Below are 18,866 nucleotides of genomic sequence, written 5' to 3' on the forward strand. Positions count from 1 at the left end.
CATATAATACTTAATATATTTTTGAACTAATCTGTGTTGCAGTGAGATTATTCTCACCTGGATATCGAAGGTTACGATCGTAGATCGTCGAAGGAAAAAGACGCTCAAAACGACTCAGAACCTAATTGGGATAAAAAGCTACCGGGGATCATCTAAGGAAAAAATTCAAGACATGCTGTATGTTCTGGAAATTGTCAGAAACGACATTCAACGTGAAATTACGAAAATACCCTTGGCTATTAGGGTTTCGGTGAAAAATAAAAACTCTGAAAAATCTTCTGTAAAAATTCCAGTACGTATAAAACATAATTTGGATCACTTTTTGTAAAGGAATCACGGGCAAAATAAGTTTTTAACTATTTATTAAAAATAGAAGAAGTGCTAAAATCTAACTTTAAAATTTTTGTTAAAGACTGTCTGCGCACCGTTTTCAAAATAATCAGAAAATAATTTGTATTTGATAAAAATATTTTTCGATTAAACGGTTAGATAGAAGACATTTAAACCTAACTTTTCCAAAAAGAATCAACGCAAAACAAATTTTGTTGAATCAAGAGTAGGCGTTTAAAGTATGAAAATCGAGAATAGATTTTAGGTCTGTGCACTGATTTGAAAATAATCATAAAATATTCTGTATATCATAAAAATATTTTTCGATTAATGATTTAGATAGAAGAAGCATAACTCTAACTTTTCCAAAAAAAATCAACGCAAAAACATTCGTTTTGACACCAGGGCAAAAGTTTTCAAGAAATCCGAACCAGAGAGAAAGAAATCATACCTTAGGGTTATGAATTTTCAAACCAAAAGAGGGATGGCGGAGGGAGAGCATAGAAGAAGCGTTAAAAGATGAGGATGATATGTTTAAATATAGATTAATTAAACCCTAAAAGCCCAAACTCCAAAAGCCCAAACACTAATCCTACTTCTAATATTTATATATTACTTATTAATTATTATTATTATATATATATTTATATACACGTACAAACCTAATATATATATATATATATATATATATATATATATATAATCCTACTACGTTAAACTCATAATATATATATATATATAAATATAATATATTACATTATTTAGATTAGTAAATATAACTAATACATATATTACGTACTGTACTATACTATGTATACATATATATATATATATATATATATATATATATTAATTATACGTATAACATTATCTTTACTTCATAATCATAATATATATATATATATATATATATAATATATGTTAAGTATGTATATTTAGACCCACATAAATTATTTATAATATATAACTTATATATATATTATATCCATATTTTATAATTTAAAGGGTATATTAAATTCAAAAACACTCTAAAGAACACATAAAAAAAAATACAACTTCAAAAACTACAACATAAATAAATCATTCACTACTACTTTATAAAAAAAAAAACTAACGTAACTCGAACACAAAAATTTTAGTTTTTTAATTAAGCTAAAAAAAATTGGGATTTCACAATCTCCCCTACTTATTAGAATTTTCGTCCCGAAAATTAACAAAAACGTCCAGAAGAACTGTAAGACTATTACTCGGACACAGCAAGTCCCTCAAGAAAGAGCTCGGGATATTGTGTTCTCTTTTCTTATTCTCATTCTCAAGATAGCATTGAAAACTTTCATCTATAAGACGATGAAATCGATCCTTAGCTTCTGACCAGTAATTATTATCGGTACTTTTTTTTAAGCAGTACTATGATAATAATAAAGCATTACCGTACGGTAAGACCGTGCATAAAACTCTTCTAGTTTTCTCTAGACTATAGCCTATTTTTTTTCAACTAAAAAAAAAGAGCAGAGTCAATCAAATCAAAGCCGTCATAACGGACCTGCTACTACATACGAGGTTCCGGTTAGGGCATCGACATTGGTGTAGGCGTAGATGCGATCTTGAGGTGGCTGTGGTGTCTGAGTTGCTGGTTGTGCTTCTAGTCGGCCCTGGAAAATTGGTGACCCTTCAATTTCTTCTTGAATGAAGGTGATTCACCCATTCTGATAGTTCTGCTCAAAGTTGTGCTTCAGACAATCCTTGAAGATGTGTCCTGGCTGACCGCATTTGTAACACAATATAGTGCCCATCTTATATTCTCCTAAGTGTATCATTCCACATATGTTGCACTTCGGAAAAGACCTATTTTTCATCTTGACTTTGTAATTTGCATTACCACTATTTTCAGGATGGCTCCTCTTCTTCCCGTTTTCATTCTCAAGATATTGCGCCTTGTCGACTTTGTTGTTGAAGAGACACTGGTCGGACTTCTTATTGTTGCATATTCTCCTACTTTGAGTCTTCTCTTCCTTCCGTGTCTTGATGTACCGGTCTCGCTCCTCCTTTACTTGAACCAACTGGTATTCAGCACGCATTGTACATTCGAGACAGTCTGCAACAGTGGATGATGAGTGACTTCCACTATCAATAGCTAGAGCCAATTCCGGTCGGAACATTCCCATCATCCTCCGAACTCTTTCTGACTCGGTCGGAACCATGTTGGGGCATAATCGTGCCAGCTGGTTGAACTTCCTCACTGCTTCAGTCACAGTCATCGTCCCTTGCTTCAGCTCCGCAAACTCTTTCTGTTGAGTGTTCATCGCTCACATGTTGAAATACTTATTGTTGAACTCCTCAACAAAGTCATCCCACGACATAGCGCGTGTGTCTCTTCTCATAGCTACTGTCTCCTACCAATAGCGCGCATCTTTCTTCATGAAAAATGAAGCGCATATCACCTTCTCGGTCTTCGATATGTTCATGAAGTCGAAGATCGTCTTAATCTCTGACATCCACTCATCGGCCACCAAATGATCAGTCGATCCTTTAAAATTCGTGGCTCTCATCCTCCTGAACTTCTCGAAGAGATCATCCATCACAATGACTTGTCCCACACGAGGTACATCTAGCAGTGTAGTCAGTAGCGCTGCCAGGTCCAGTTGGGCTACTGGCTGAGGTACATGGGCGGGACCATGGGGATTTTGTGCTCCTCCTTGTTGTGAGGGAAACAGAGCGGCATGATGAGTATCTTGCATTGGGATATCAGTGGCAATTCTGCCTCTTCCTCTACCTCATCCACGAGCAGCTTGAACGTGTTCGATCTAAGAGAAAAAAATACCTAACATATATACAAAAAAAAGTACTAACTTACTTGAATAAGGGACAACCGTGCAATCGAATAGCGAAGGGGGTCATAGGTTCGTTGCTCTGATACCAACTGTGACGACCCGACTTTTCGGACCGTCTTACTTATCTTACTTTTTAAACTTTAGAAAATTCTTTAGAAAACTTGGAGGAATTTTTTTTTTTAAACACATCGAATCAAGGCAAACTAAAATTTTGAAGATCTTAAAAAGAAACAAAAGCATTTGAGAAAAATATGAAGATTGCATATTGAACACTTCATAAGAAATACTTAAGCAAAATTGAAAATACGAATTTAAAACAAAACATAACAGCAAATATACTAAAACATAATCCATAATCTAAATCTCAACCAAAATATAAAACTCTTTGAAACTTCGAAGTAAATGAAAATAAAAAAAACTTTAAAAATTATTTCTTAAATACTAGTAGCGGAAGACTTATTTCTTAATAACGAAAACAAAAATTTAAACTTTATTTCTTAATAACTTGTAGCGGAAGACTTAATTCGGGAATGGAAACCATGACCCAACCCTCTCGCTTTCGACGCCTCTAGTCCGCCCTGCTCAGTTCATTGCAACTTGTTTACCTACAACACAGACGTATATTTTTTTTTTTCGAAGAGATGAGCTTACGCTCAGCGAGAATAATATAAAGCTCACAAAAAAAGTAATGCAATGCATGAACCGGTTATTAGTATTTTAAACTAATTGATGACTTGATCTTTCTTTTCTTGCTCCTATCAACTTTTAGTTCGGGGTGCCCCTAGGGTAGTCATACCTATTTCAGTGATCACTTAAGAGACGAATATATGGGGTTGCAAAGCCCACACTTCGCTCAATCTAGCTAATAAACTTATTATTAGGGCCTCGGCCCGAGAAATTTCCCCATTTGAGCCTCGACCCGAGAAATTCTCCATAATACCTCCGTAGCTCGAGGCGGTATGACTCCTTGCTTATCTTTATCTTTTCACTTTTTTATTTTCGTTACATGCACGAATCACGTGTGACATAAAATATACATGATAACATGACTAGAAAAAGAACATGATATAAGTATTCTAATTTATAACATATCATCACCTAACATGTCATACTATCTCATATTATCACATAGCATAGCATACCCTATCATATCATAAACTCGGCATATCATAACATATCGTTCATAAATTATCATACCATACCATATCATATCATATCATTACATAACATACTATACCATATCATATCATAAACTTCGCGTAATAACCTATCATTCATAATTCATCATATAATACCATACCACACATATGTCAACAATCACATAATAACAATAAAAAAAAATTATTATAAACTCATTCAGATCATATAATACTTAATATATTTTTGAACTAATCTGTGTTGCAGTGAGATTATTCTCACCTGGATATCGAAGGTTACGATCGTAGATCGTCGAAGGAAAAAGACGCTCAAAACGACTCAGAACCTAATTGGGATAAAAAGCTACCGGGGATCATCTAAGGAAAAAATTCAAGACATACTGTAGGTTTTGGAAATTGTCAGAAACGACATTCAACGTGAAATTACGAAAATACCCTAGGCTATTAGGGTTTCGGTGAAAAATTAAAACTCTGAGAAAACTTCTGTAAAAATTCAAATACGTATAAAACATAATTTGGATCACTTTTTGTAAAGGCATCACGGGCAAAATAAGTTTTTAACTATTTATTAAAAATAGAAGAAGTGCTAAAATCTAACTTTAAAATTTTTGTCATAAACTGTCTGCGCATCGTTTTGAAAATAATCAGAAAATAATCTGTATTTGATAAAAATATTTTTTGATTAAAGGGTTAGATAGAAGACATTTAAATCTAACTTTTCCAAAAAGAATCAACGCAAAACAAATTTTGTTGAATCCAGAGTAAGCGTTTAAAGTATGAAAATCGAGAATAGATTTCAGGTCTGTGCACTGATTTGAAAATAATCATAAAATATTCTGTATATCATAAAATATTTTTCGATTAATGATTTAGATAGAAGAAGCATAAATCTAAGTTTTCCAAAAAGAATCAACGCAAAAACATTCGTTTTGACACCAGGGCAAGCATTTTAAAAACGTTTTCAAGAAATCCGAACCAGAGATAAAGAAATCATACCTTAGGGTTATGAATTTTCAAACTAAAAGAGGGATGGCGGAGGGAGAGCATAGAAGAAGCGTTAAAAGATGAGGATGATATGTTTAAATATAGCTTAATTAAACCCTAAAAGCCCAAACACTAATCCTACTTCTAATATTAATATATTACTTATTAATTATTATTATTATATATATATATATATTTATATACACGTACAAACCTAATATATATATATATATATATATATATATATATATATAATCCTACTACGTTAAACTCATAATATATATATATATATAAATATAATATATTACATTATTTAGATTAGTAAATATAACTAATACATATATTAGTACAGTACTATGTATACACATATATATATATATATATATATATTAATTATACGTATAACATTATCTTTACTTCATAATCATAATATATATATATATAATATATATATTAAGTATGTATATTTATACCCACATAAATTATTTATAATATATAACTTATATATATTATATCCATATTTTATAATCTAAAGAGTATATTAAATTCAAAAACACTCTAAAGAACACATAAAAAAAAATACAACTTCAAAAACTACCACATAAATAAATCATTCACTACTACTTTATAAAAAAAAAACTAACGTAACTTGAACACAAAAATTTTAGTTTTTTAATTAAGCTAAAAAAAATTGGGATTTCATAATCTCCCCTACTTATTAGAATTTTTGTCCCGAAAATTAACAAAAACGTCCAGAAGAACTGTAAGACTATTACTCGGACACAGCAAGTCCCTCAAGAAAGAGCTCGGGATAGTGTGTTCTCTTTTCTTATTCTCATTCTCAAGATAGCATTGAAAACTTTCATCTATAAGACGACGAAATCGATCCTTAGCTTCTGACCACTAATTATTATCGGTACTTTTTTTTAAACAGTACTATGATAATAATAAAGCATTACCGGACGGTAAGACCGTGCATAAAACTCTTCTAGTTTTCTCTAGACTATAGCCTATTTTTTTTTCAACTCCAAAAAAAAAGAGCAGAGTCAAACAACACAAACGCGTCATAACGGACCTGCTACTACATACGAGGTTCCGGTTAGGGCATCGACATTGGTGTAGGCGTAGATGCGATCTTGAGGTGGCTGTGGTGTCTGAGTTGCTGGTTGTGCTTCTAGTCGGCCCTGGAAAATCGGTGACCCTTCAATTTCTTCTTGAATGAAGGTGATTCACCCATTCTGATAGTTCTGCTCAAAGTTCTGCTTCAGACAATCCTTGAAGATGTGTACTGGCTGACCGCACTTGTAACACAATATAGTGCCCGTCTTATATTCTCCTAAGTGTATCATTCCACATATGTTGCACTTCGGAAAAGACCTATTTTTCATCTTGATTTTGTAATTTGCATTACCACTATTTTCAGGATGACTCCTCTTCTTCCCGTTTTCATTCTCAAGATATTGCGCCTTGTCGACTTGGTTGTTGAAGAGATGCTGGTCGGACTTCTTATTGTTGCATATTCTCCTACTTTGAGTCTTCTATTCCTTCCGTGCCTTGATGTACCGGTCTCGCTCCTCCTTCACTTGAACCAAATGGTATTCAGCACGTATTGCACGTTCGAGACAGTCTGCAACAGTGGATGATGGATGACTTCCACTATCAATAGCTAGAGCCAATTCCGGTCGGAACATTCCCATCATCCTCCGAAATCTTTCTGACTCGGTCGGAACCATGTTGGGGCATAATCGTGCCAGCTGGTTGAACTTCCTCACTGCTTCAGTCACAATCATCGTCCCTTGCTTCAGCTCCGCAAACTCCTTCTGTTGAGTGCTCATCGCTCACATGTTGAAATACTTATTGTTGAACTCCTCAACAAAGTCATCCCACGACATAGCGCGTGTGTCTCTTCTCATAGCTACTGTCTCCTACCAATAGCGCGCATCTTTCTTCATGAAAAATGAAGCGCATATCACCTTCTCGGTCTTCGATATGTTCATGAAGTCGAAGATCGTCTTAATCTCTGACATCCACTCATCGGCCACCAAATGATCAGTCGATCCTTTAAAATTCGTGGCTCTCATCCTCCTGAACTTCTCGAAGAGATCATCCATCACAATGACTTGTCCCACACGAGGTATATCTAGCAGTGTAGTCAGTAGCGCCGCCAGGTCCAGTTGGGCTACTGGCTGAGGTACATGGGCGGGACCATGGGGATTTTGTGCTCCTCCTTGTTGTGAGGGAAACAGAGCGGCATGATGAGTATCTTGCATTGGGATATCAGTGGCAATTCTGCCTCTTCCTCTACCTCATCCACGAGCAGCTTGAACGTTTTCCATCTAAGAGAAAAAAAATACCTAACATCTAAACAAAAAAAAGTACTAACTTACTTGAATAAGGGACAGCCGTGCAATCGAATAGCGAAGGTGGTCATAGGTTCGTTGCTCTGATACCAACTGTGACGACCCGACTTTTCGGACCGTCTTACTTATCTTACTTTTTAAACTTTAGAAAATTCTTTAGAAAACTTGGAGGAATTTTTTTTTTTAAACACATCGAATCAAGGCAAACTAAAATTTTGAAGATCTTAAAAAGAAACAAAAGCATTTAAGAAAAATATGAAGATTGCATATTGAACAGTTGATAAGAAATACTTAAGCAAAATTGAAAATACGAATTTAAAGCAAAACATAACAACAAATATACTAAAACATAATCCATAATCTAAATCTCAACCAAAATATAAAACTCTTTGAAACTTCGAAGTAAATGAAAATAAAAAAAACTTGAAAAATTATTTCTTAAATACTCGTAGCGGAAGACTTATTTCTTAATAACGAAAACAAAAATTTAAACTTTATTTCTTAATAACTACTTGTAGCGGAAAACTTAATTCGTGAATGGAAACCATGACCCAACCCTCTCGCTTTCGACGCCGCTAGTCTGCCCTGCTCAGTTCATTGCAAGTTGTTTACCTACAACACTACAACACAGACGTATATTTTTTTTTCGAAGAGATGAGCTTACGCTCAGCGAGAATAATATAAAGCTCACAAAAAAAGTAATGCAATGCATGAACCGGTTATTAGTATTTTAAACTAATTGATGACTTGATCTTTCTTTTCTCGCTCCTATCAACTTTTAGTTCGGGGTGCCCCTAGGGTAGTCATACCTATTTCAGTGATCACTTAAGAGACGAATATATGGGGTTGCAAAGCCCACACTTCGCTCAATCTAGCTAATAAACTTATTATTAGGGCCTCGGCCCGAGAAATTTCCCCATTTGAGCCTCGGCCCGAGAAATTTCCCCATAATACCTCCGTAGCTCGAGGCGGTATGACTCCTTGCTTATCTTTATCTTTTCACTTTTTTATTTTCGTTACATGCACGAATGACGTGTGACATAAAATATACATGATAACATGACTAGAAAAAGAACATGATATAAGTATTCTAATTTATAACATATCATCACCTAACATATCATACTATCTCATATTATCACATAGCATAGCATACCCTATCATATCATAAACTCGGCATATCATAACATATCGTTCATAAATTATCATACCATACCGTATCATATCATATCATTACATAACATACTATACCATATCATATCATAAACTTCGCATAATAACCTATCATTCATAATTCATCATATGATACCATACCACACATATGTCAACAATCACATAATAACAATAAAAAAAATTATTATAAACTCATTCAGATCATATAATACTTAATATATTTTTGAACTAATCTGTGTTGCAGTGAGATTATTCTCACCTGGATATCGAAGGTTACGATCGTAGATCGTCGAAGGAAAAAGACGCTCAAAACGACTCAGAACCTAATTGAGATAAAAAGCTACCGGGGATCATCTAAGGAAAAAATTCAAGACATACTGTAGGTTCTGGAAATTGTCAGAAACGAAATTCAACGTGAAATTACGAAAATACCCTTGGCTATTAGGGTTTCGGTGAAAAATTAAAACTCTGAGAAAACTTCTGTAAAAATTCCAGTACGTATAAAACATAATTTGGATCATTTTTTGTAAAGGCATCACGGGCAAAATAGGTTTTTAACTATTTATTAAAAATATAAGAAGTGCTAAAATCTAACTTTAAAATTTTTGTCAAAGACTTTCTGCGCACCGTTTTGAAAATAATCAGAAAATAATCTGTATTTGATAAAAATATTTTTCGATTAAAGGGTTAGATAGAAGATATTTAAACCTAACTTTTCCAAAAAGAATAAACGCAAAACAAATTTTGTTGAATCCAAAGTAAGCGTTTAAAGTATGAAAATCGAGAACATATTTCAGGTCTGTGCACTGATTTGAAAATAATCATAAATATTCTGTATTTCATAAAAATATTTTTCGATTAATGATTTAGATAGAAGAAGCATAAATCTAACTTTTCCAAAATGAATCAACGCAAAAACATTCGTTTTGACACCAGAGCAAGCGTTTTAAGAAACGTTTTCAAGAAATCCGAACCAGAGAGAAAGAAAGAATACCTTAGGGTTACGAATTTTCAAACCTAAAGAGGGATGGGGGAAGGAGAGCATAGAAGAAGCGTTAAAAGATGATGAGGATATGTTTAAATATAGCTTAATTAAACCCTAAAACCCCAAACTCCAAAAGCCCAAACATTAATCCTACTTCTAATATTAATATATTAATTATTATATATATATATATATATTTATATACACGTACAAACCTAATATATATATATATATATAAATATATATATATATATATATAATCCTACTGCGTTAAACTCATAATATATATATATATATATAAATATAAATATAATATATTACATTATTTAGATTAGTAAATATAACTAATACATATATTACGTACTGTACTATACTATGTATACACATATATATATATATATTAATTATACGTATAACATTATCTTTACTTCATAATCATAATATATATATATAATATATGTTAAGTATGTATTTTTATACCCACATAAATTATTTATAATACATAACTTATATATATTATATCCATATTTTATAATCTAAAGAGTATATTAAATTCAAAAACACTCTAAAGAACACATAAAAAAAAAAATACAACTTCAAAAACTACCACATAAATAAATCATTCACTATTACTTTATAAAAAAAAAAAACTAACGTAACTTGAACACAAAAATTTTAGTTTTTTAATTAAGCTAAAAAAATTGGGATTTCACAATCTCCCCTACTTATTAGAATTTTCGTCCCGAAAATTAACAAAAACGTCCAGAAGAACTGTAAGACTATTACTCGGACACAGCAAATCCCTCAAGAAAGAGCTCGGGATATTGTGTTCTCTTTTCTTATTCTCATTCTCAAGATAGCATTGAAAACTTTCATCTATAAGACGATGAAATCGATCCTTAGCTTCTGACCAGTAATTATTATCGGTACTTTTTTTTAAGCAGTACTATGGTAATAATAAAGCATTACCGTACGGTAAGACCGTGCATAAAACTCTTCTAGTTTTCTCTAGACTATAGCCTATTTTTTTTCAACTAAAAAAAAGAGCAGAGTCAATCAAAACAAAGCCGTCATAACGGACCTGCTACTACATACGAGGTTCCGGTTAGGGCATCGACATTGGTGTAGGCGTAGATGCGATCTTGAGGTGGCTGTGGTGTCTGAGTTGCTGGTTGTGCTTCTAGTCGGCCCTGGAAAATTGGTGACCCTTCAATTTCTTCTTGAATGAAGGTGATTCACCCATTCTGATAGTTCTGCTCAAAGTTGTGCTTCAGACAATCCTTGAAGATGTGTCCTGGCTGACCGCATTTGTAACACAATATAGTGCCCATCTTATATTCTCCTAAGTGTATCATTCCACATATGTTGCACTTCGGAAAAGACCTATTTTTCATCTTGACTTTGTAATTTGCATTACCACTATTTTCAGGATAGCTCCTCTTCTTCCCGTTTTCATTCTCAAGATATTGCGCCTTGTCGACTTGGTTGTTGAAGAGACGCTGGTCGGACTTCTTATTGTTGCATATTCTCCTACTTTGAGTCTTCTCTTCCTTCCCTGCCTTGATGTACCGGTCTCGCTCCTCCTTTACTTGAACCAACTGGTATTCAGCACGCATTGCACGTTCGAGACAGTCTGCAACAGTGGATGATGGATGACTTCCACTATCAATAGCTAGAGCCAATTCCGGTCGCAACATTCCCATCATCCTCCGAACTCTTTCTGACTCGGTCGGAACCATGTTGGCCGGGCATAATCGTGCCAGCTGGTTGAACTTCCTCACTGCTTCAGTCACAGTCATCGTCCCTTGCTTCAGCTCCGCAAACTCCTTCTGTTGAGTGTTCATCGCTCACATGTTGAAATACTTATTGTTGAACTCCTCAACAAAGTCATCCCACGACATAGCGCGTGTGTCTCTTCTCATAGCTACTGTCTCCTACCAATAGCGCGCATCTTTCTTCATGAAAAATGAAGCGCATATCACCTTCTCGGTCTTCGATATGTTCATGAAGTCGAAGATCGTCTTAATCTCTGACATCCACTCATCGGCCACCAAATGATCAGTCGATCCTTTAAAATTCGTGGCTCTCATCCTCCTGAACTTCTCGAAGAGATCATCCATCACAATGACTTGTCCCACACGAGGTACATCTAGCAGTGTAGTCAGTAGCGCTGCCAGGTCCAGTTGGGCTACTGGCTGAGGTACATGGGCGGGACCATGGGGATTTTGTGCTCCTCCTTGTTGTGAGGGAAACAGAGCGGCATGATGAGTATCTTGCATTGGGATATCAGTGGCAATTCTGCCTCTTCCTCTACCTCATCCACGAGCAGCTTGAACGTTTTCCATCTAAGAGAAAAAAAATACCTAACATATAAACAAAAAAAAGTACTAACTTACTTGAATAAGGGACAACCGTGCAATCGAATAGCGAAGGGGGTCATAGGTTCGTTGCTCTGATACCAACTGTGACGACCCGACTTTTCGGACCGTCTTACTTATCTTACTTTTTAAACTTTAGAAAATTCTTTAGAAAACTTGGAGGAATTTTTTTTTTTAAACACACCGAATCAAGGCAAACTAAAATTTTGAAGATCTTAAAAAGAAACAAAAGCATTTGAGAAAAATATGAAGATTGCATATTGAACACTTCATAAGAAATACTTAAGCAAAATTGAAAATACGAATTTAAAACAAAACATAACAGCAAATATACTAAAACATAATCCATAATCTAAATCTCAACCAAAATATAAAACTCTTTGAAACTTCGAAGTAAATGAAAATATAAAAAAACTTTAAAAAGTATTTCTTAAATACTCGTAGCGGAAGACTTATTTCTTAATAACGAAAACAAATATTTAAACTTTATTTCTTAATAACTTGTAGCGGAAGACTTAATTCGTGAATGGAAACCATGACCCAACCCTCTCGCTTTCGACGCCGCTAGTCCGCCCTGCTCAGTTCATTGCAAGTTGTTTACCTACAACACAGACGTATATTTTTTTTTTCGAAGAGATGAGCTTACGCTCAGCGAGAATAATATAAAGCTCACAAAAAAAGTAATGCAATGCATGAACCGGTTATTAGTATTTTAAACTAATTGATGACTTGATCTTTCTTTTCTCGCTCCTATCAACTTTTAGTTCGGGGTGCCCCTAGGGTAGTCATACCTATTTCAGTGATCACTTAAGAGACGAATATATGGGGTTGCAAAGCCCACACTTCGCTCAATCTAGCTAATAAACTTATTATTAGGGCCTCGGCCCGAGAAATTTCCCCATTTGAGCCTCGGCCCGAGAAATTCTCCATAATACCTCCGTAGCTCGAGGCGGTATGACTCCTTGCTTATCTTTATCTTTTCACTTTTATATTTTCGTTACATGCACGAATGACGTGTGACATAAAATATACATGATAACATGACTAGAAAAAGAACATGATATAAGTATTCTAATTTATAACATATCATCACCTAACATATCATACTATCTCATATTATCACATAGCATAGCATACCCTATCATATCATAAACTCGGCATATCATAACATATCGTTCATAAATTATCATAGCATACCGTATCATATCATATCATTACATAACATACTATACCATATCATATCATAACCTTCGCATAATAACCTATCATTCATAATTCATCATATGATACCATACCACACATATGTCAACAATCACATAATAACAATAAAAAAAATTATTATAAACTCATTCAGATCATATAATACTTAATATATTTTTGAACTAATCTGTGTTGCAGTGAGATTATTCTCACCTGGATATCGAAGGTTACGATCGTAGATCGTCGAAGGAAAAAGACGCTCAAAACGACTCAGAACCTAATTGGGATAAAATGCTACCGGGGATCATCTAAGGAAAAAATTCAAGACATACTGTAGGTTCTAGAAATTTTCAGAAACGACATTCAACGTGAAATTACGAATATACCCTTGGCTATTAGGGTTTCGGTGAAAAATTAAAACTCTGAGAAAACTTCTGTAAAAACTCCAGTACGTATAAAACATAATTTGGATCACTTTTTGTAAAGGCATCACGGGCAAAATAAGTTTTTAACTATTTATTAAAAATAGAAGAAGTGCTAAAATCTAACTTTAAAATTTTTGTCAAAGACTTTCTGTGCACCGTTTTGAAAATAATCATAAAATAATCTGTATTTGATAAAATTATTTTTCGATTAAAGGGTTAGATAGAAGATATTTAGACCTAACTTTTCCAAAAAGAATAAACGTAAAACAAATTTTGTTGAATCCAAAGTAAGCGTTTAAAGTATGAAAATTGAGAACATATTTCAGGTCTGTGCACTGATTTGAAAATAATCATAAAATATTCTGTATTTCATAAAAATATTTTTCTATTAATGATTTAGATAGAAGAAGCATAAATCTAACTTTTCCAAAATGAATCAACGCAAAAACATTCGGCTTGACACCAGAGCAAGCGTTTTAAGAAACGTTTTCAAGAAATCCGAACCAGAGAGAAAGAAAGCATACCTTAGGGTTACGAATTTTCAAACCTAAAGAGGGATGGGGGAATTAGAGCATAGAAGAAGCGTTAAAAGATGAGGAGAATATGTTTAAATATAGCTTAATTGAACTCTAAAAGCCCAAACCCCAAAAGCCCAAACACTAATCCTACTTCTAATATTAATATATTACTTATTAATTATTATATATATATATATATATGTTTATATACACACCTAATATATATATATACATATATATATATATATATAATCCTACTACGTTAAACTCATAATATATATATATATATATATATATATATATAAATATAATATATTACATTATTTAGATTAGTAAATATAACTAATACATATATTACGTACTGTACTACACTATGTATACACATATATATATATATATATATATTAATTATACGTATAACATTATCTTTACTTCATAATCATAATATATATATATATATATATAATATGTTATGTATGTATATTTATACCCACATAAATTATTTATAATATATAACTTATATATATTATATCCATATTTTATAATCTAAAGAGTATATTAAATTCAAAAACACTCTAAAGAACACATAAAAAAAATACAACTTCAAAAACTACCACATAAATAAATCATTCACTACTACTTTATAAAAAAAAAAACTAACGTGACTTGAACACAAAAATTTTAGTTTTTTAATTAAGCTAAAAAAAATTGGGATTTCACAATCTCCCCTACTTATTCGAATTTTCGTCCCGAAAATTAACAAAAACGTCCAGAAGAACTGTAAGACTATTACTCGGACACAGCAAGTCCCTCAACAAAGAGCTCGGGATATTGTGTTCTCTTTTCTTATTCTCATTCTCAAGATAGCATTGAAAACTTTCATCCATAAGACGATGAAATCGATCCTTAGCTTCTGACCACTAATTATTATCGGTACTTTTTTTAAGCAGTACTATGATAATAATAAAGCATTACCGGTCGGTAAGACCGTGCATAAAACTCTTCTAGTTTTCTCTAGACTATAGCCTATTTTTTTTCAACTAAAAAAAAAGAGCAGAGTCAAACAACACAAAGGCGTCATAACGGACCTGCTACTACATACGAGGTTCCGGTTAGGGCATCGACATTGGTGTAGGCGTAGATGCGATCTTGAGGTGGCTGTGGTGTCTGAGTTGCTGGTTGTGCTTCTAGTCGGCCCTGGAAAATCGGTGACCCTTCAATTTCTTCTTGAATGAAGGTGATTCACCCATTCTGATAGTTCTGCTCAAAGTTCTGCTTCAGACAATCCTTGAAGATGTGTACTGGCTGACCGCACTTGTAACACAATATAGTGCCCGTCTTATATTCTCCTAAGTGTATCATTCCACATATGTTGCACTTCGGAAAAGACCTATTTTTCATCTTGACTTTGTAATTTGCATTACCACTATTTTCAGGATGGCTCCTCTTCTTCCCGTTTTCATTCTCAAGATATTGCGCCTTGTCGACTTTGTTGTTGAAGAGACGCTGGTCGGACTTCTTATTGTTGCATATTCTCCTACTTTGAGTCTTCTCTTCCTTCCGTGCCTTGATGTACCGGTCTCGCTCCTCCTTTACTTGAACCAACTGGTATTCAGCACGCATTGCACGTTCGAGACAGTCTGAAACAGTGGATGATGGATGACTTCCACTATCAATAGCTAGAGCCAATTCCGGTCGGAACATTCCCATCATCCTCCGAACTCTTTCTGACTCGGTCGGAACCATGTTGGGGCATAATCGTGCCAGCTGGTTGAACTTCCTCACTGCTTCAGTCACAGTCATCGTCCCTTGCTTCAGCTCCGCAAACTCCTTCTGTTGAGTGTTCATCGCTCACATGTTGAAATACTTATTGTTGAACTCCTCAAAAAAGTCATCCCACGACATAGCGCGTGTGTCTCTTCTCATAGCTACTGTCTCCTACCAATAGCTCGCATCTTTCTTCATGAAAAATGAAGCGCATATCACCTTCTCGGTCTTCGATATGTTCATGAAGTCGAAGATCGTCTTAATCTCTGACATCCACTCATCGGCCACCAAATGATCAGTCGATCATTTAAAATTCGTGGCTCTCATCCTCCTGAACTTCTCGAAGAGATCATCCATCACAATGACTTGTCCCACACGAGGTACATCTAGCAGTGTAGTCAGTAGCGCCGCCAGGTCCAGTTGGGCTACTGGCTGAGGTACATGGGCGGGACCATGGGGATTTTGTGCTCCTCCTTGTTGTGAGGGAAACAGAGCGGCATGATGAGTATCTGTCACGCCCCGAGAACCGAGACGTGAACTAAGCGAAGATAAGCGATATTAAACATACTTTATTAAACAATAAACGAGTAACTAAACATCCCACAGTGCATACTCAGTCATTCGCTTTACAGATCCAAAGATAAACAAAACAGAATGCAGAAAATATAGAAACTTTGATAAACCAAAAGCTTAAATACAGACTTGCTAGATAACGAAACTAAAAACTTCAAAAACTTGACGACGTAAAACTCCGAGGTCGTCCTAACCCTTCTTCTCGTTCCCTGATTATAAATTTTTTTTTGAAGAAATAGGGATGAGCCTGAGGCCCAGTAGGTGCTATAATAATGGTTTGATTTTAAAAAGATTTTCGAAAATAATACTTAGCTTTATAATATTACTATTCTTGTCACGTGTAAATCACCATACACGTACAAGTATACCTTGCAGAAATGTAAATTGCAGAAATGTAAATGACAGAAATTTAAATGTGTCCCTAGATACTTCTAAAACGTGTACTATCTCCTGAGCCGCCTGCCAACTTAACCCGTGGCAGTCATCTGATCAGAGCAAGGTGCACTCTCCGCACCGTATACATGTGTGTGTGTGAAACCGGCTTGTCCAGGATATACGAAACATTTCCTTTCGTAAATACGGGATATATGTATAATATCGAAAATATTCTCAACTTCATAATCGGATATACCGAATTGAAGTTCCGCCACATTTTCTAAAAACGGTTCTAGGTTACGTGGCACGTTCACAAACATTTTCATTTCGAAAATAATATATACTTGAGGCCAAACCATAAAATCAGGAGAGAAGGGTTATAATAACCTACCTCAAGAGTAAGCGTCTATATCGCTCTTCCACGAGACGTCCGCTCGTCCTGTGAACTTGAACGTTCACTAACATCGAGAATCCAGACGTTCACTTACTCTGTGAACCTCTAAACGACTTTCAGTCTTGAGTCCTATCACGGTAAATCAAACCGATCCTGAATCAGAATCCTATGAATAATTCACGATACTCAAACTCAAACGTACGATTTAATAATCGTATAACCCAAAGACATTTCTAACTATATAGTCCAAAATTCGCATTTCTTGAACGAGTCTAATTTCATTTCCATAATGAAATCTGAAAATAATTCTAGCGAAACAAGTATCATTCTTTTCTTTTCCAAATTCAGAACTGTCAATAACTTATCTCAAGTATATCGAATCATTAATCACCAAAAACCAGAATCTCAAATCAACATCACACGGTCAAACAAACTCACGGCCAAACAAACTCATGGCCAAGCAAGAAAACCAAAACCAAATGTTCAAAATAAAAAATCCATAACAATTCGTCCAATTATCCAAACACAATCCATCTTAAACTCAGTTTTGTAACACAAATTCAGTCCAAAATCATCAAATCACATCCAGAATATCGAAACCCCCAATTCAGATTTATACAAACCCTAAACTTCTAATTTTTCGTCCAAAATCCAAAATTTCATCAAGAAACATGCTCAAACTCTCCAATCCGAGTAACAATCATCACTAGTCCATCATAAACAAGAGCAATGACAAGTTGATTTCACAAAAAAACTCGTTGAAATTGAAAACCCCTAATTCAATGAGCAGATCCTAAACTTTTCCAAAATCAATTCGGGAAAGAACGATTCCTTACCTTTCCTCGAGAAATTCGACTTCCTTGATGCTATTCCCTTCTTTTCCCGGTGTTTCTCTTCCGGTCGGCGGCGGTGTGAGCTCGCGGCGTTCTTCTCTCTCGGTCACGGCGGGCGCACGCGGTGATGGCTCGGTGGCTTGACGGCGCGCGAAGACTAAAGAAGAAGAGAGGAAGGTGAAGAAGATGACGGTGGTGGTGAGGATTGTGGCGGTGACGATGATGTCCTTGATGTCGGTTTTGTTGTTTTTTTTTCTCTGTTTCTCTTTGCAGGTAACGCACGAGAGAAGGAAAGGCAAGAAGAAGAAAAGAATAGAAGAAGAAGAAGAAAGAAAAGAAAAGAAGAGTGTAGAGAATTCTTCGAATTTTGCAATTAAATTCTTCCTAATTCCACCGCTATCAAATTGACCCCGACTCAAGCTTTTTATTTCAATTAACTCCAGAAAAACATGACAACCACGTCCTTGTCACAAAATTTTGTGACTTCAACCATAACCGATCGAACCTTTAATTAAAAGCTTCAAAACTAAGAAAATTCTCATTCGTTCTCAAATAACTCAAATATACTCAAGGTTTCTCGGAA

General features: G+C 34.5%; 1 long non-coding RNA gene across 1 annotated transcript; it reads right to left on the bottom strand.

The window, feature by feature from the left end:
- Positions 1-16,806: 16,806 nt before the first annotated feature.
- LOC149388666 (uncharacterized) lies at positions 16,807-18,506 on the bottom strand. Its single transcript, XR_016300901.1, has 3 exons — positions 18,287-18,506; positions 17,448-17,579; positions 16,807-16,890 (listed from the first exon to the last, which is right to left on the bottom strand). It is a non-coding gene; the product is annotated as an uncharacterized LOC149388666 (long non-coding RNA).
- Between the last annotated feature and the right edge of the window lie 360 nt (positions 18,507-18,866).

Source organism: Urtica dioica, chromosome 8 (genome assembly GCF_054948205.1).
Source record: "Urtica dioica subsp. dioica isolate 48M chromosome 8, U.dioica_male_clone48M_v1_H2, whole genome shotgun sequence".
NCBI lineage: Eukaryota > Viridiplantae > Streptophyta > Magnoliopsida > Rosales > Urticaceae > Urtica > Urtica dioica.